General features: G+C 47.9%; 1 protein-coding gene across 1 annotated transcript in view; it reads left to right on the top strand.

Moving 5' to 3' along the window:
• The window catches only part of SHROOM3 (shroom family member 3), a 152,700-nt gene that overhangs the window by 101,293 nt on the left and 45,451 nt on the right, over positions 1 to 5,956 (top strand). The window contains exon 3 of the mRNA XM_009886478.1: positions 912 to 940. The gene's annotated coding sequence lies outside the window, so the exon portion shown is untranslated. The remainder of the gene's footprint in view (positions 1 to 911; positions 941 to 5,956) is intronic.

Raw genomic sequence — 5,956 nt, 5'->3', positions numbered from 1 at the left:
GGAGGGAGGGAGGGAGGGAGCGGTCAGGGGGGGGAAGGGGTGTAGGGTCGGATCCCGCCGTGCTGTGCTTCCCTCTGGCCACGTGTGAAAGCTGATTACTCGGAGGGATTCTCCAGGTGTGGTTTAAACCCATCTTTTGGCTCTGATTGCACGGGCCACCTCTAGGACCACATCATGTGACTGTCCTGTCTGTCCATGCTGCAGCGGGACAAAGGATGCGGTGTTTGAACGGTCCCTCACAGCACTTTCTCTAGAGAAAATTGCTGGGCATCCGAACAGCAGGAGGTTTCTTGTTTGCGCTGGTGGCTGTTGCATGTTTTAGTAAGTAGTGTAGTGTTCTTGGAGGTAGTTGTGCTGGCACGCGCCTTGCAACGAGATACTGGGACAGAAGCAGAGAAATTGTATCACCTGGTTGGAATGATCCACAGACTCCTTAAAATGACTAAGAACGGAATTCTATTCCAGCGTAACATTATCAGCCAGCATCTTTCTTTGTAAATTTGGGAGGAATGTGACCCACAGACCTCATTTGCCCATCTGCCTTCATTCCAATTTTCTCCTCTGCTTCTTCTGCCCAGCAAGTCCACAGATGTGTTTTTCTCATTCCTTGCTACAATACCTTTTTAAGACTGATCTCCGCATGTTCTTCTGCCTACAGCCTTAAATTTCCTCTCCCTTCAGTCCTCCCTGCCCATTAGGTGACACGGGCAGCACCTGTTGAAGCATGTGCATTTTTTTCCCCAAACCTCACTCATGTTTTGCCTTCTTTTGCCTGGCAAGCAGCCGGGTGAATCTCAGCAGCGCTGTGTATTTTCCCAGCAGTGGGGGCCCAACTCAGATCCTGCTAGGTGCTTGTGGAGATTTTCCTCAACTGCGGTAGCAATCAATGCCCTAAAACTCTTTTGACTAAGAGAGGTGAAGTCCAGGCCAGGCCACACTGGTGAGAAAGAGGGGTGCTCCTGCAGGTCCATAATATGGGGATTTAGAGGACTGAGAGCTTGTTGACCCATGTGGAATGGTACTTGGCACCTGTGGTTCTTAAATCGAAGAGGGAAGTTCAGTTTGACTGAAATAAGGATTACTGTAATTTTTATGGGAAAGTTCTGACTGCCATTTAATAATCCCAGAGGCTTTTCTTCCAGAGATCAGCAGGCCAGAACTTTAGGTATAAAACATTGCTAAGAAGCCAACGACTACATACGCGGTCAGGTCCAGCCTCCCTGGCATCGCTCTGCAGAGACGGCTGCTATCGCGGCGGGTGGGAGTCCTGCCGCTGGGAGATAGGCAAGCTGTGATTCCGCAGCAGCCAAAAGCCTTGTCAAATGTCCCTGTGCTCAGTAGATGGCAAACAAACAGGCCCTGGATGTTTTTATGAGAAGAAAAGCGGTATGATGTAGAGCCCTTCTCCCTCTGCAAAGTGGCCTAGCTCTTGGCAGCAGCAGGAGAAAAGCTGTGCTCCTCGTAGTAGGATACAGTCGGCATCAGTGAAGAGATGGAGTAGAGAAGGGTGCTGAGGGAACAGCAGCGATGGGGAAAACATCCTTCCCGTGTTTGTTTAGTTAGGGAGGACTCTACTGTAATGGTAAGCTCTCCGGGTGAGCAATCACCCTTCACCACGGTGTTTGCAGAGCATCTGGCACAGCGGGGCCTGGTCCGTTCCAGGGCTTCCTCACCTCAGTGGCACTATAAGTAAATAAATAAGCAGGATATGACATCAAACAGGGTATTTTATAATGCCACTCTTCCCTAGCCCTGCGTGATTCCCACCGGAATGTCTAGCTTGGCTAACATTTGTTTAGACAAAGAGTTATCATGGCTGGCACTGGGTGTTCGCTAACTGCGGCTTCATGTCTGGTCTTTGGACATCCAGGTGACAACTGCAGTGCCGCTGGTTCTGGAACGGCGTTACAGGTGTAGGAGAAGGGGTGAAGGGTGAACCCCTGTTTTCAGGGCCCTGATTCAACACACGCTCCATTTTAAACCTGGGACAGGCTGACTTGACTCTTAGCATGAGTTTCAGCGGAACTAATGTGATGAGTTCTCGGTGCTCAGGCGGCAAACTGGCTGACTTTAATGGATGTGGGAGTAGAGAATGGCTTATTGTGAGCAGGATCAGGCCCGCTGTTGCCACACAGTGTTTAATATCAGTGTTTCAGATGCTTGAATCACTGGGAAGGAAAACTTGTTACCGACATGGAAATGGAACGAAGCTGATTTCTGCTAGCTGCAGATATAGCCCCAAACCTGTGACAGGTCCGACATTTGAAATTAAGTACTAATTGCCTATTACAAATGCTTATTCATGAATGTCCCCGAGTGGAAGCTTATTTGTGCTCTGGATTCCTGTAAGAGTGCAGTTGGGAGTCTTGAGTCTCGCCACACAAAGCCTACCTTTATATCACCGGGCGTACAAGCAAGCTGCGCAGTGGGGAGAAAGCGTATTGCCTTGAATGAACAATACCGCGAGCTCAGCTAAACTCCTGTAAACCAGAGGAGGGACAATGCCAGTGTTTCCCTAATTCTTGTACCAGTTTTAGACGAGCCCTGACTCCACTCCAAAAGTAGGATTTCACAGCCTTCCGCCGTCTCGGCCATCCTGTCTGACACTCTCTGGGGTGGCACCGTCCCTCATTTTGACGGTGGCAATCAAGCAGAGGGTGGGTCACCCTTCTCCTGTCTCAGTGGCTGCCTCTCTCTTGTGGATGCAACAGGCACGTCCCCTGAGGGTCATCTGTCCTGCGGAGGAGACCAAGAAGGATGCAAACTGTCAATTTGCATGCTCGTCTTTGCAAGCATTTCCCTTCTCTTGTTGAAAATAGATGATGCACTCCAACGAACCCAGGGTTGCAAGAAGATATAAATACCTAAAACTTTGTGATCCCCAAGTGGAAAGAAGAGGCACATAAGAAAAGACTATGTATGTTTGAAAGGGATGATTTAGGGGGGTTGTTACCAAGTTTAACTTGAATGAAAAGCTTGGCTAACCGTGATGTGATGCATGCTTGCCTGTATTCAGCTGAGAGCCACTTCTCTAACCCTTTACATTCTAGTTGTACCAGTGCTTGAATTAGTGTCACCGTCCTTTGGGTTTAAATAAACATGAAGAATTTCAATCATCGGTTGTTCTTAAGGGAAGAGGGCTGGGCGGAATTTTTTTTGAGGTAGTACAGCCAAACCGCTGTATCGGCTCAGTGTTAGTGGTAGGGAGAAGGATCAGAAGGGTAAATTTATACCTTTGAAAGAGGAATCTGATGAAAACGAAACCAGCCCTCTTCACCCTGATTAGATTTCATCATGTTGTGACTTCAAAATGCCTTCAGCATCCTGGCAACAAGCGCAAAGATTTGCGAAATGTCCAAAAGTTCAAAGGACACAGTTCCTATGGATTATCAGTGTATCTTTTTTTTTTTTTTTTTTTTTTTTAAATATCTCATCTTTACTGCTCTTTCAGCACTTAAAACGGTGTTGAAGAAAAGTATTCAGCCAGACAATAAAAATAGCCAGGCCAAGTGCTCTCCAGCAGTGAACTGATCCCGTCTCGTGTGTTACGGAGGGCACAGATTCCTCTGCAGTTACAAACAGGCTCCAGGCTGGAGACAGACTCCATTTCAGACTAATTTAAGTAAAGTACGTGATGATAACTGATGGCCAGTGCCCAGTACGGTTATAGTGGGGACAGGGCCCCCCGTGCAAGATGGCTGCATCCGAATCGTGCTGTGGCAGCTTATAGATGGGAGCAAATCTGTGCTGTAAGGTATAGCTCTCAAAACTAAGCTACAGCCCTGATGGAAAGATCCAGCCCGGAGTGTGATTGTCTTAATATTGTGTTTTCCCATCAAGACAGTGAGAAGGAAACCATATTGTTACGCAGCTCACGAGTTCTTTTTAAGCAGATTTCCCAACTTTTTGTCTATTAAGGGTGCATATTGGTCCTGGCTGTTCCAGGCAGATTATTAGATCCCAGGTGCAGAGGACGAGGAATACGGTAGCAAGCATTTTAAAGAGAAACAAGAAAATGCAGGGGTAAAAGAAGGGCGAGCAGCAGCATATAAACAAAACCGAAGTCACGCCTGTGTCTCAAGCGAGGAGCAAATATAAATCCGAGTATCTTCACTGAGTTACATCAGTCAAAAGACCTGGCACCATCATTGCGTTTCACCCAACGTGAACTCCTTTTCGTGATGATGATGCAGAGGAAGGCTGGGTCTCTTTCGGAGCTCTGGCACAGGCATCTGCAGCAGAGTCATCTGGCAGAAGTTAAGCTGGGCAGGTTCCCTTCCCTCAGTTGCTGCACGCATGGTGCTGTTTGCACACCCGATGAGACGGTGTACACCACTACCCAGGGGCAGGAATTGTCCGCGGGGAAAAGGAGAAGCTGCGATATTTGAAGTGGCTCTTGCGGCCAAGGAGTTTGCCTTGTGAAATCATCATTCTATTTGTTTGTCTTCCTGTGCAGACACATCTTCTGCCTGGGAGCTGTCTTACTCCGTGTTAATTTGACCGCTTAATGCAGGGCAGTCCAGAGCTCAGGATGGTGCAGTTAAGCCAGCAAAGCCTCTCCAGACCAGAGAGAGGTGTGTGTTGAGAGGTAGATTGAAAGGAAAAGATTTTATGGGCCCCGGTGGCTTTGTTGTGAAGGATGCCAAACCTTCAGGCTGGAAACTGTGGGCTATCACTGTGCGAAGCAAAAAAGGAGCTTAGTTTCTAAGTGGCTAATGAGTTTACTACCTTGTTTCTGTCAAGGGTTTTGCAGGGGTGATGCTGATTAATGTCATGTCCTTTCCCCAAGGCTATCCCCTTCCTCTTCCATCTCATCAGGCTCGGTCTGACACCATTTATTAGGCTACTTCTCCCTGATTTGTGAGGAATAAATATTGACACTGATGGCTGCTTAATAGGATTTGGGTTTGCTGTTCACTCTGTGAAAGAGTTTGGCACTTCTGACTCAAATGACAATTTGGGTTTGGGACCGGCTCCACCAAGACTTAATTTTGGAGTTTGTTGGGGTTTTTTTAATGAGGATGGTAACAGTATGTCCTGTGTATGAGGAGAGGCTGAGATTGGGGATATGTATTGCTCCCTTTTTTCCTATTGACACACAGAGCAGAGATTTCCAGACTGTGACTACAGATCACTGCATGGCCCTGGCAAAGGAGCGGCTTCCTTTGAGAGGGCGCTGCTGGCCACACTGGGGAATAATATTTTTGCATGTGAGCTGGTTTTCATTAACTTGTAACTAGCCTTCTACTTAGCTATGGAGGACCTGAAGTCAGACTACCAGTTGGCACCGCAGTGGGTGATGATCTCTTCCGTGCTTTCTTAGTGTGCTTGGAGCTGCTGGAAGGAAAAGCAGTTCATACTGTTTCAATCCGAGTGGTTTTGGGTGGACTTTTAAGATGTGCGCTAAGTGACTTGTGAGGAGAGTCCCATTAAAAGCTGACAGGCGTTTAGGCTAAATGGGGTTTTCTGGGTTTCCCAAGAGCGGTGAAAGGTTCTTTATCTTTATCATAAAGTATCTTTATGCTACTCTTTATGAGTAGCACCTTCATGTTCCCAGGACCCCAGGAGGATTTGAGACATTTCCCTGGAAATCAAAGCCGTGCTCTGATCTGTAGTGTAATTTCTCTTAACTGTTCCTGGATGTGCTCTGCCCCACTGGTCCTCAAGCGCAGCACCACCAGGGAAGACCCTGCGCTCATCCAGGTGAGAGTGTGAGCTTCCCCCAGCCTCCGCGGGTGCTAATCTAGCCCTGCAGCGCACGCAGTAAAACACCCAAAGTCCCAGCTTCAGGTCTTGCATTGAGCCCAAGGAATGATTTGGGTCTGAACTCAGGATCATCAGACCAAAACACAGCAGACAAGGTGAGGGGGAAGAGTTTTCCTGTTGTCAGGGAGCACAGAAGAGCTTCCACACGTGGGGCTGTGTACAGCAAAGATGCTTGTAGTATATTTTCAGC

Source organism: Charadrius vociferus, unplaced genomic scaffold (assembly GCF_000708025.1).
Source record: "Charadrius vociferus isolate BGI_N301 unplaced genomic scaffold, ASM70802v2 scaffold676, whole genome shotgun sequence".
Classification (NCBI taxonomy): Eukaryota; Metazoa; Chordata; class Aves; order Charadriiformes; family Charadriidae; genus Charadrius; species Charadrius vociferus.
This window is presented reverse-complemented; position numbering and strand designations above follow the sequence as displayed.